The 13210-nt window shown below is 47.9% G+C and overlaps 1 non-coding gene and 1 pseudogene across 1 annotated transcript; one reads left to right on the forward strand and one right to left on the reverse strand.

Annotated features, from left to right (window-relative positions):
• Positions 1–9917: 9917 nt before the first annotated feature.
• Positions 9918–10462, reverse strand: LOC120841208 (annotated as a pseudogene).
• Positions 10463–12254: 1792 nt separating this feature from the next.
• On the forward strand, positions 12255–12336 carry Trnas-gga. The gene has a single exon. It is a non-coding gene; the product is annotated as a tRNA-Ser (tRNA).
• Positions 12337–13210: the final 874 nt, after the last annotated feature.

Below are 13210 nucleotides of genomic sequence, written 5' to 3' on the forward strand. Positions count from 1 at the left end.
CAGTCGACACCAGGGATGAATGGTCGGCACTCTTAGTCTACCAGGGAAGAAAAAAGTACGAGCTCAGAGCCCAGCGTCGATCGCGACTTTCGTAAAGAGAAGCTCCGATAACACTTCGGCGACTCGTGAGCGTTAAACAACGCCCCTTCAAACGAGCCCACGAATCCAACACGTCGAACGGTTTGCGCCGGTAAGCACGCTGGGAGCCAGGGGGCTGGAGGTTGAATATCCGAAAGAGACGAGGCGCTGGTTTCTACGTCTATTTCGCACATGAGATAACAAGATAGCGAAGCTAGCCGAGTGTAAACACTGACTGGCATTACATCAGAGTGCACGCAGTCGAAATGACGTCTGCAACAGAGCACAGCCAGACGCTTTCAGCAGGGGACGCATGCGTTCAAATAAGCTGCGATTTCAAAACATCATGTCTCCCTTCTGTCCTTCAGTGTTCACTTCGATCTGTGTATACCAAAGCACTCAATGCTGCAAGTAAGAAAGTCGTCTGTACGTACCTTTCGAAGCGATTGAAAGTGCATTGGTTTCACTTGGAACACTCAAGCAAAGTGCGTGACGAACTTGACGAGCTGTCATCCGTCGGTTCCGCCATCGCCGCTGTCTCGCCGGGTTTGCGCGGTGCGCGGTCGAGGGTCGCTGTGCAATGGCGCAATCGCGCAATCTCGGCGACTCGGCTAGGCTTGGCTGGATCGGCGGATTCGGCAACTCGGCGCCTCGCTCAGCCGCTCGTCTGGCTCGATGGGCTACTCGCGGCTCGCTCGGCTCGCCTCGCTTCGGAGTTCGAACTGTTCGAACTGCCTCCGAAGCTCGAGCGCTCGAGCTTTCGCGCGCGCGGGTTGACGACGGAAACTTTTCTCATAAAACGAGTCTGTAACGTATCGTTTGATGGCGCAAATGCACGTATTTTTCCCGTCGTTTTTTACAGTGTGTGAATCTTGCGAAACAGGCGACGAAGAGTGGTGGGTGAAATGTGCTCGTGTGTGGTTGTGGATTTTGTGTACGACGTAGGATTACCCAGAAAGGTGGGTGAATATCGATAAATGTGCGGGTAAGAAACACGTGACCTGTCAAGCCCATTAATCCTCATTATTTTATCGTGCGAACTGACATTGTCACGTATCGCGTTCGATTTGGGTTCCAACATCGGTAACCTAACGTTTGTTGGATTAAAACTGCAATAAACATTTGTTTGAAAACGATAACTCCAATGAGCACGTCGTTATTGGGCTTTCTTATTGAAAGGTAGGTCGCGGGTGTCCCAGCTAGTTATTCTGAATGGTTTGGTGGTTGTCTAGCATTTCAAGCGCTCGAGGCCGTGTGTACTGTGTGCCGTACGTACACTTGCGATTTCGATCAATGTGAATGTGTTTGCAACGCGGAACGTTTGTGTTCTGTGTGTATCCACCTCCAATATTGTTCTCTCTCGTATTGCCGTATGGTAACTCCTGCTGTTCTACGATATCATTTACGCGATGTCGTATATGTGGGCGTAGCGATATCCACATGTTGCTTCACGGGCGATCAATACTGTTACGTATCCTCTTAGTCCGCGGTATATGCCGACGTAATTCATGTTGGTAACTTGGAATTCGTTCTGAGATTTATCCACGCGATATTCTATTCTCCCTTGGGCCCGTGATCGACGACCGATATTTATATATCGTGTGGCCGCACAGTATGTCCATGTCGGTCACTAATATGCACGCGGTGTCGTATTCTATTCCAATAACCGTAAGTTCTGTCGGGATATTGTGCTTCGATATCGTGTTGTATACCAATAACCGCAAGTTATTTCGGAATATTGTGCTCCAATATCCTGTTGTATACCAATAACCGCAGACTATATCGGGATATTGTGCTCCGATGTGAATTCCCATCGTGCGTATTGGGTTAATCGGATAACAATAAGTTTTTATTGGTTTCCATCAACTTCATTGGAATACAATATTTCCAATAAGCCGAGTTCATATTGGCCTTTTTCAATAGGATAGTGCTGGGACCTCCTCTCCCGCCTCTCCCTCATACAGAATTTTGTCATGGTTGGGCCCCCTCCCAAACAAAACCCTGGCTACGTGCCTGTTACATTATACATCTTGGGAATGTAAGTGCTGGGATTCACATATCCTATGCAACTCCCATATGGGATTCCAATAGGATATGGGAATCCCATATGATATGGATGTGGGATTCCCATATTCTATGAAGAACCAAACATAATAATGAAGCCATTTTCGTTCAGTGGGGTGTTTGGCACGCAATCTAATGCCATAGGTTGATGTGACAGAAGACGACATCAAGTTGCCAGCTACTACATATTATCGAGGTAATTGGACAGCGAGATTTGGCATGTAATGGAAATAAGGTATTATCCTCCAACAGGGAGCACAGAAGCAAATACGGTATGGCCCTTAGACAAGGATGCTGTACAAAGTTACTCCCTGAAATGGTCTGCGAGCTCCCTTTAAGAAATTAATGATAATTCCTGCTGAAATAATAAGGCAACCTCCCATCAACACAAATGACGTCAAGGCAGGTTTCCTCTAAAAATTGTTATTGTACGACTGCCACAACGCATCAACATCAACACAGTAGTCAACATATGATGTCATTTCACTGAACTCACATTACGATGCTTGCCGTTCATGTCAGCCTCGGCCTGGTCAGGGTTACACCTAGCACAAATATTCAGACTGCACTGTAGTTTATATCATCGAGACAAACACACCATATACTAGGTAAAACAACTCTAAAACTAGAAATTTTAACAAGGAGGATGGTGCAATAGCTTATTGTACAGGATGTCTGCAAGAAAACCTAAACTTGTTTTTCCCACCGCAAAAAAAGACGCCATCGCGGAGAGCTCAAACTCCATCAGAACGTAGCCCCAGCCGTTCGAGCAAAATGCCCAAGTTTCAACAATTACCATTACCGGAATAAAAAGTTAGAAGTGAAATACTGTTGTCTATGAGAGGATACTGTCCGTGAGAAGCAGCAAACAGAACGCCGCTGTTTGCGACCGCATCTCACAAATGGCGCCCCCATCAGCCAAGGGTTTTTGGTTAGTTTTTGATTCAGTGTGGCAGTTTGCGGCACAGTACCGTCGCATCGTTCCTCAAATCTAAGTTTCCATACAATTCCAGGTCGCACCCCTTGTGCGGACTACCCTGCTGCCTACGTGGGGAAAAGAAAGAACTTCTCGGAACGCTTCCTCCACCACAAATACGGCGTGAAGAAGAATGACATCCTAGCCAGTGCCCTCGCTGAACATGCAACTAAAGAGGGTCACAGTATGTCCTTCGACAAAAGCGAGATCCTGGGCACGGAACGACACTGGCGTAAACGTCTGCATCTAGAATCCTGGTAGATCCAGACAACAAAAGATAACATCAACAAGTCGTCGAACACTCTCCCAAGTGTCTATGTGTCGGGGCTTCGTCGCTTCGTGGGAAAACCAGGACGCAGCAATCGCAACCGGCCTACACACGCGCCTCCCTCCTCCGTCCAAACCACAGTCACTTGTGACAAAGGGACCGAGCTGGTCCCGAAACGTCAGGAATTTTGTTTTTATTAAACTTTGGTTAGAGTAAAATTTTACTCAGTCTATTATTTTCCTAACCAGACAGATTTCTGTCCAAGATGTTTACGTTCAAGGGTATTCAAATAAATAAACTGTACACTTGACGGGAAGGTGTAAGTTTGTTCCCTAGACGGTTGTCAGATCAGTCCTAGGCAGGGCCCTACTTGAATCGAAACCAGGGCTTCGACGTGGCCTCCTAGACGCCAAGTGCAGAGGCCAAGCCTGGTCCCGTAATCTCCGAATGCCACAGCTCGCATCTCATCCGTGATGAGAGCGGACGCTCTCTCGCTGCGCTGCTTTAAGGCGTCCACTATGGGGATGCGGCCTTTGTACACCTAGGACTCCACAAACCCCCAAACAGAAAAGTCACATACAGTGAGGCCTGGCAATCGGGGCAACCACGGCATGTTCGGCGGTCCCCGGCCCATCAAGCACCCTGGGAAGATGCTATCAACCAGTGCCTTACACTTGTCGCCCAGTGGGGTGGCGCCCCATCTTGCATTAAAAATCAATACGTCCTGCTGCATGTGCAGTGCTTCGAACTCGGGAAGAAACTCATCCTGCGTCATTTGCAGGTAGGTGCCTCCAGAGACGTTGTCACCGAAGAAAAAGGGGCCAACGACGCCCTCTCTCCAGATTCCGCAACACACTGTTACTTTCGGCGACTGCAAAGCCCTCTCAAGCGTCCAGTGCAGATTCGTCGAACTCCAATAGCGGCAGTTCTGGGTATTGACCTGCCTATCCAGATGAAATGTCGCCTCATTACTAAACAGCAAAAACTGCACATGTGATGGATCTTGTTCAATCCTGAGGAGCTCATCCCGGCAAAAGTAGTGCCGTATCTTGTAGTCACCGGGCGACAACTCATGAATCAGGCCAAGCTTGTACGGGCACATCTCGTGGGTAGCTTTGCGCACGGCGTGCTTGGATACACCAAAAAAATGTGCGGCTCTTCGCAAAGACCAATGGGGATCTTCCTCGAAGGCACCGACGATGACGAAGGAAAACTCCCACTTCCCTTTTTAGAAGGAACATGGAAGATGTGCGCTTTGTTCTTGATGCTACTTTCTTCTGCGAAGCGCCGGGCCCACGTCTAGATCACCGACTTGGAAGGCGGCTCCAAGAAGAACTTGCACTTGACCCTTTAAGATCCCCCCAGTTCAGCGTACCACCGTACGAACTGACTCCGTTGTTTGCACGTTAACTGCCACATAAGGAACATAAGTTGGCAATAAAACTGAACATAAACAATCAATGAAGGTACACATAGATGTCTGTCGGCATTCATTAAGACTGAAGCAGACAACGTCTGCTTCGGTATTTATTGGGATGCCCTTTCATAAAAAAACAAAACGAAGTGACTACAATTTTAGATTCTTTATTTAATTTTGTTTCTTTTAATTAAGGACTGACAAAGTTTGGGACAAGGATGCAATACTTTTGTCAGGTATTTTCAACTTTACTGCCAGTCGTTCCGGTTAGACAAGCGAGGGAGCGCAGGATGTCTCCGGGGCAAGTGGTGCCATCAGTTAGATGCGGCCGCAAACAGCGGCATATCGTCTGCTGCTTCTCACGGACTGCGTCCTCTCACAGACGAAAACAGTTTTTTACTTCTAACTTTTATTCCGGTAATGGTAAGTGTTGAAACTTTGGGATCTTGCTCAAACGGCTGGGGCTATGTTCTGACAGAGTTTGAGATCTCTTCAATGTATAGTTTACTTTTGCGGTGCGGAAACAGAGCTCGGTTTTCTCGCGGACATGCTGCACTTCTCTGCTGCTGCCTGCCAGGTAGAATGATGCAACATACAGTTTAACTAGACATAGTTATTGACTGGCTGTCATTGTTGCAGCCTGTGACAACATACCATATAGACCGACACGCGGGCTTGACGTCATGGAGCTGCAGCAGCGCTGCCATCGCGGCAGATCTTAGCCGGAGTCGGGTAGTGTGGACAGAAGGCCACATATTTTGCAAGGGTGTCAGAGCATTTTAGCAAGCCGCAAAGTTGTGTAGTCGTTATTTGCACCGAAAGGTACAGAAAAAGTAGCAAAGTGAGTTTCCACAAGTTCCCAGCGGACTCTGAAAGGCGCAGAAGGCGGATAATAACTGTGGATTGAAGAGAACGGTCGTCTCGCACAAACGACCGTTTGTGCGGCAAGTACTTTCTTGAAGACAAGAATGGCTTCCATTTCAATCTCCGTCCCAAGGTTGCTTATTTGCGAGGAAACCGTCATCTGATCGAGACCATCCAAATTTTTTTCCCACGGTGTTCGCGCACAAAGCACCAGCCAAGTGCTCATCAATGGCTCGCTACGCCCGTGCTACCAAGTGGGAGGAGATTGGCGACAGAACGGACAAAGCGTTACCGCTTGTCGTGCCTTGTGGTCATGAGGGTAGGAGAAACAGCATATTTTGACTTGAAGACACTGTGTGTAATTAATCAATTAATAAAAACACTTCAGGAGACCCACAGTCTGCTGATCCCACTGGGTGAAAAAACTAAATAAACGACGATGTGAGCCGTCGACGTCGGTGGCAGCAACTTCATGTCGGAAGTCCAGTTTACGGCGTATAAATCGTCGAAGGCAACGCCATCCACGCACAGTTTGTCTCGCTGCTGTTCAGGCTCGGGTAGCGAACTTTAATAGTCGGGCATAACATAAAACATACGTTGGCAGGAAATACGATGCACAATTTAAGCTATAACCACCTCTACAAAGTCAACAACGGGCGCATGCCACAGAATGCAATGGCGAAAATACGGAGAGCCTGGCCGCTTCTGCCCACATAGCTTCTGGCATGCGCGGCCTTCCGGCAGTGTTGGTAAGCAGAGCTGCACTGCATGTCGGTCTCCACTTTGTGCCACTTATTGCACTTGACCACCCCGAGGTGGTGACACCACAATGTTTTGTGGCGCTGATGCTGTCCCACTATAACAACCAACACCCCTGACATATGCCGACAAACTATCGGTGTCGGACAAGTTCTCGTTTGTCGTTGGACTTGAAGCGCCGGTAAGCAGTCCCACCCAGGAACACCTCTCAGAGAAAAACTTATCCTACTCACCTGCTTGTACCCTTCGTTTCCTCTCTTTCCACCCTTCTACCCTTCCTCTCATAGCTCGCTCTGCCGCTCAACCTTCAAAAAAGGCCTTGGCGGCCACTGATCGTTCCCGCAGTTCCCATCCCTCGACTGCTCGTACTGGTCGTGGCTTGCTTGCTAGTGTTCGTGTTGCGAAAGGGAATTTGCAACGACTGGATTTGCTGGCGAAAACCTGGTGCACAAACCGGTGCTTCAAGACACCAAGGTTTACGCCTTGCATCAGGATGAATACACCGATGTTTGAGGACTGACCAAAGACCGCTCACAACGAAGTGGGACACAAGGTTCCGGCAAGCCATTCCGGCAGGCGAGACATGTCATCATGTTCTGTGATAATCGGGATGCCGTATGTCTCCCAAAAAACGCCTGCCCTCAATCATATGAATATATATAGTTATAAACATCCTCAAAACCGGCGTGAAATTCCGTGGCGCTCCCCTTAAATGCCTCGACCGACCAAAAAAAGAAAAAAAAATATTCGTGAAATATAGTTTGAAAGAAGTTTGGTGTCGATTGTCACGACTGTTTGCCGAAAGTCTACAACAGCAAATGAAGACACGCGGAAGCTTTAATCAAGAAATAAAGTAATCGTCTTTACTTTCACCGTGTTTGTCGGCGCGTTTTACGCCCAACGAGCAAAACACGAAAACCGCATCGCCAGACTCTGTCTGTGTGTTGTGAAGTGTCGTGTTGACAACTCCGATCCCACTAGGAAACAAGTTTCCTTGTCTCCGTATTCTGCTTCGTGTCTGCCAGGTGGGACGGCAGACTCCGACAAACAGGCTGTTTCTCGGTGTCATTTGTCACTTGTTGTCATGTGTCGCTGTCGTTTGTTGCAGTTCGCCGCTCTAGTGCGACGCGGCTATAAGTCGCACGAGGGAACCAAAACAGGAGAAAAGGATGTCCCCTCCGATACAGTCTTGGGCAGTAACTAGTTACTATGGTCCTCTGCAACCTAAGAACGAAGGGCGAGGGTAAGACGGGCGGGAGAGGAGGAAGCAGACGGAACGCTAAAGAGAGAAGGAGGTTTCCCCCTCTCTTCTCCAGCATTCCGTCTGTTTCCTCCTCCCCGGCCCGCTTCACCCTCGCCCTTCGTTCTTAGCTTGCAGAGGAATATAGTTGCTTTTTTTCGGTAACTTTTACCTGTAACGCAGTACTCTTTTATACTGGTAACTTGTAACTGTAACACTGTTCCTTTTTATTGGGTTACTGTAACTGTTTAAGCTCTTACAGTCACTTTTTACTACTATATAAATTAGAACCTACTGCTGCGGACATGCTGAAATTGCCACCTTGAAATATTTATCTTAAAACTCTTCGATGACAAAAAAAAGAAGCGTGATTATGCATTTAACAAACCAAAATTGCCTGGTTTAGCCCATCACCGAGAATGAACGGATGAGTCAGCACGAAACCAGGAGATGAAGGAAGCAGCATCCGTGGTGGGTAGGCGCGGCAAACAGTGTCCGTTTCCCCGACTTTGGCTCACCAAAATATTGTTTTGGTTTGTGCTTTCTGGAGTCCATTCTTGTACTGTGACGAGAAAGTAACGGCGTTACTGTTTTTGCAGTAACCGTAAGACGTTACTTTTGGAAGACGGGAACCGTAAGTGTAAGAGAGTTACTTTTTCCCCCTAGGTAACTGTAACACTGTTACTTCTTGCTGGTAACGTGCTCATGACTGCTCCGATACTCTGCCGGAGCCGCACTTGCTTCATCAAATCGCCATTTATCTCGCGGTAATGTAATTCCAACGTTAACAATAAAGTACTAAAAAAACGACTTACTTTTGATCATTTGTTGTCGACTCGCTGACGACCAAAACCCGGGTCATCGCTGACAGGCGATGACTCGCGGCCGAATCGATTAAACAATCCGATCGCAGATGGTGCTCGTGGGACCCGAGAGATCAGTGGACCCGACCCCCGAGTTTCTTCGCGCGTTTCCCACTCGGGATGCGAAGAAAGTGAAAAAAAAAAAAAAAAAACTCGTTATAGGACAAAATAAAAGCTACAGACGAACAACAGTAGCAACGACTGTAGCCAAGCTAAAACCAAGCTAAGAAACGGATTGCGAGCCAGCAGAAACCGAAACCAAAACAAATACAATTTTAGGGGCGTACCTTTTGGCCTCTAATAAAACAAGTAATTGAATGTGGCGTAGTTTCGCGTGATCTGGTGCAAAATGGCAAATTCGTTCCACCCCTGCTTACGCCAGAGAGTCATGCATTGCGTCGGAGGTTTGGGAAAGTTACGTGGATGACGTAATCCCCCCCCCCCCCCCCCCCCCCACGTGAGTGCGCGAGGGCGCGAGTGTGGCCAGACGGGGCCAGACCGAGCGAGACTTTATGCGCCACGTGCTACCTCGCACGCCAGCCAGCGTGGTTAAAGTTGGTGAAAATGGTTAAAGCTGTTGCGTAGCGGGAGCAGCGGCAGTTTTGTTTTTCTTCGGAGTCAAACGGCCTTTCATGTGTCGCTCTTCCTTTGGATAAGTCGCACCGTGGGGCACGGTACAATGACAGCACGTGATTCCTTGCCGCATATGTGGTAAGTACTACATACCTCTTTATAGTGTTGCGGAGTTGCCGCTCTGTAATGATTCCGGAATCAATCCGCATTTTCGCGGCTTCAGAATGAAACGGGCATGGAGTGGCGGTAGCGCTGGAAGGGATGGGCTTGGTTCTTATGCAAGCTGTGTCGATTATCATTTACGGCCTACGGGCCGATGACACAATTCGCTTGGGCATGGTAAGCGACTTTCGAAACAGCATCAATGCACTGGAGCTGACTGACGGCTTGATTGTCTCGTCCTATTCCTAACCAGGCAGAGGGCTGCCGTTTACCTTCACTGGCTTATCCGCCGACGATGGAAGTGGCCCGTCCTCAGTACATAGTTGTCACGTGGCGTCACTTCCTCTACTCCCGGCCGCCATGAGGTACTGAGAGGCGGACGCTGCCGCCGCCGCCGCATGTGCGCCGCACGGAATCATCGCTACGGATACTGTACCGCCCGCACAGCGCGATGGCGAAAGCCACTCGCCATGAGTTCTGCCTTTCTATTTCGATGAGCTTGTGGGCCCCAGACGGGCTCGGTATGAGTCTAAAGTGAGGATGTGCGACGGCGTCGATCCGTACACGCTACGCGTCGGCGCGGACACCAATCCAGATGCGGACGTGCAGCCAGGCGCGACGCACGCGAACATAATGGCACTGGATGCCCATAACTATTTCACAAGTGGGTGGGTGAAGAGCCTGACAGCGATGCGGCCCCCCATCGAAGCATATCGTCCTGCTGAGCGAGGCGAGTTGACAGGCAATAAAACAAGACTTTATGAGAGTGCCAACTCCGGCAAACAACCACACACGGCACATAATGGAGGGTCGACGAGTCTTTATTGTCAAAAACTCGGAGAACTAAACTAAATACTAGGCTCGGTGACGTACTCGCTTCCGGTTGAATTGCCCTTTCAGAGGTAGTGTTCGTGCCAGGTGAAGGAAGGTCGGCCGCTGGCGACTGCTGGCATTAGTAAGGACGACCTCAGCTTCTCTTCCAACGGCGTAAAGAAAGGCGCTCACCCGTGTTCCCGCGTTGCGCAGGTGAGGTCCTGATAAGATGCTGTAGCGCTCCCACCTTGCAATCCAACATTTCCAATGGTTTGTGTCACAGTCGAGCATTTTCGAGGTAGACTTCCCGCCATTTTCGCCATTGTGCTCCAGGCGGCGGTTTTCTCTTCCGTCTGTTTCTCCCTGGGTGCCCACCGATCGCTGAACTGCATCATTCTATCCTCGAAGTTCATCGCTGCCACCATGGAGTGTGTGCAGTTGGGTCCAAAGGAGCGCAGATATGGTTTTGACATTTTCGTGTCTATCAGTACGCCAGCTTAGGCAATGGCGTCTTTTCTCTACCGCGTCCGTCCTGACATTGGTTCGACGTACCTCGCATATGCAGCGCTATGTGTCGACAGCGCGTACCACTAATCCGCAGCGGCGGGCCACGGCGGCCGGCGAGCTGTGATTGCCAAAAAGATCAATTTATTTATAAAAAAGGAAAAACATACTGTAGGTATTTAAATAAATGTTTTAATATATTTTTATATATGGACTAAATGTTCATTTAGGTGAACACGTTTTATGCCACTAATTTTATTTTCCGATTAAAAATATTAAGTTACTTACAATTTTATTACTTTTTTATAAATGCATGAAGGTACCTAGTAACCTAATTATATTTTCCAATTAAAAAAATTTAGTTAATTAAAATTTTATGACTTTTTTATACATAAAGGAACCTAGTAATTAAAAATTTTCCTATGTGTATAAATCTAAAAATGCAAGTATTTTTAGTTTTCTTCATTAGCAAAGGTGGAATGGACAACCATTTGAGGTCCGACTGCGAATTCCTTCAACCAGTTAATTAATTCCTTAACTGGTCCCAGTTTACTCCCACTCGTTCCCCAACTGCGCATGGTAAAACCAGTTTACTCCCAATTGGAAATGGTTCAAACCAGTCAGCTGGTTCTTCTCAATTGGCACCAGCTACCGTAAAATTCCAAACAAACTCTCCCCCCTCCCCTCCCCCCCCCCCCCCCCGCACGCAAGTCAGAATTGCCTGCAAAGTGTGTGTGTGTATGTGTTTGTGAGGAGGGGGCGCTACCCCGGAACGACACCGAAATTCAACATTGCAACAACAAACTTTTTCCGCAAGAAAAAAGAACAGTGATGTTATTGTTCCGAGTCATTCTGGAGCAGCTCTTGGAGCAGCCAAAAGTCAATTTTGGAGCAGCAAACATTACTTTTGTAGCACCATTCTTATGCATACCAATGCAGACATTGTGAAGATTAATGTGTCGGTACGTCCAACTAAAAGACAATGTTTACATTGCCTTCTCACTTACGTGCAACCCTTAGTTCGCATCAATTGGACAGCAGGAGTGAGTCCCTCAAACACAAAACTAGGGTTTACTTGCGTGGAGAAGCACCAGACAAGGTGAACAGGTGAGTGAAGAAGGACGGCACAAACTGCTGTGAATGGTTATTATGGGTACTGAATCTCACTGAAATAATACAGTAACATAGAGCCCATAAATTAATGGTTGCTTCGAGTTCTAAAGGTTGTAACAAAACAGAAATTTATAATTCGGCTAAAAAAACAAAGCACTTGTCATTTGATTATGAGCGTCAATTATACTTTATGTGTAGAACTTCATACCAAAAATGACCGCCTCTCCACGTGGTGAATGATGTTTGGGGCGAAGCTCTGGTGGTGCTTGTCTGCGTAGACGCTGAGCCGCAGCATGCCGAGCCTTTCGTTCGTTTTCATCTATGTCAGAAAGGAAATGTGTGGTATAGAACATGGTTATATAAGCCTTTGAGCATCCGACCGCATCGCCCTCTCATCTATAAACGTTGAGCCAATGCATGCAAGGTTTAAAGTGATCATATACGCCTTTGACCGCAGCGCCCTCTCCTGTATCGACGTTGAGCGGCTACATGCAACGTTCCATATATGACATCCCCAGGTCTTGAGTTACTACCACATTTCAGAGCCCCCTACTCGTTCCGCAGTCGTGGCCGAGTGGTTAAGGCGATGGACTGGAAATCCATTGGGGTCTCCCCGCACAGGTTCGAATCCTGTCGACTGCGCAAACATTTTTTTTCTTTTTTTTTATCTTTTTTTTTCGCCCTACACGAGCACGTGAGCACGTGAGCTTACGAGCACGATCACGAGCAGGAGCACCAGTAAGACCGATGTCAGCACGGACGCCAGACGGACGAGGCTAGACCCTCAGAAGCTTCGCCCCTAAAACGGTATGTGAACAAAACTTAAAAAACACTCCCGCCGAGCTCACTAAGGTTGTTCCTGAGCTTCCATTCACTGCTCCTGCCAACTTAGTTCTATATACAAGTGATAGCTAAACAAATTAGTTGGCATAAATAAATAAATAAACATACAAAAGTGGGCATATAAATGTTCTTGCACTACCGGAGTATCCTCGCTAAATCTCGATATGGAAACAGGTACCGCCGGGATATCGTAGTCTATCATACATACGAGCCAAAGTTATGTTCAGAAACTGTGTCGCGTCTCGCTCTGGAGGAGTGCTTTCCCCTTAGCACGGTGGCGCGCTGCGGCGAAGCAAGACACGCAAAATCGCAATGCTCACATTGCGGTTTTCGCTTCTCTGCAGTACACCAGTGCGCGAGGAGAAGCGCACTCAACCAGACTAACTAATCCTCCAGCAGAACAGACAAACATGAGAATTATTGGGAAACTTCCCGAGTACTGTCAGCCTTTCATACGAAATGCGATCGAATAGTACTTTATTTTAGACGATAGTCAAACGTCTGAGAATTCATAGGAGCATATCGTAACTGCCGGCCGAGCAGCGAGGCCCGAGCTATAATATTTTCAGTATCGTTAAAGTGCAACGTTGCGCCAAAAATAAATTTGGCGCAACGTTGGCGCAAATTCCTCACATTTTGGTAAAATGTAGCAGGATGTAGCACGCTAAGCACC

The sequence above is a fragment of the Ixodes scapularis genome, unplaced genomic scaffold (genome assembly GCF_016920785.2).
Source record: "Ixodes scapularis isolate PalLabHiFi unplaced genomic scaffold, ASM1692078v2 PGA_scaffold1__304_contigs__length_218370807, whole genome shotgun sequence".
Taxonomy (NCBI): Eukaryota; Metazoa; Arthropoda; class Arachnida; order Ixodida; family Ixodidae; genus Ixodes; species Ixodes scapularis.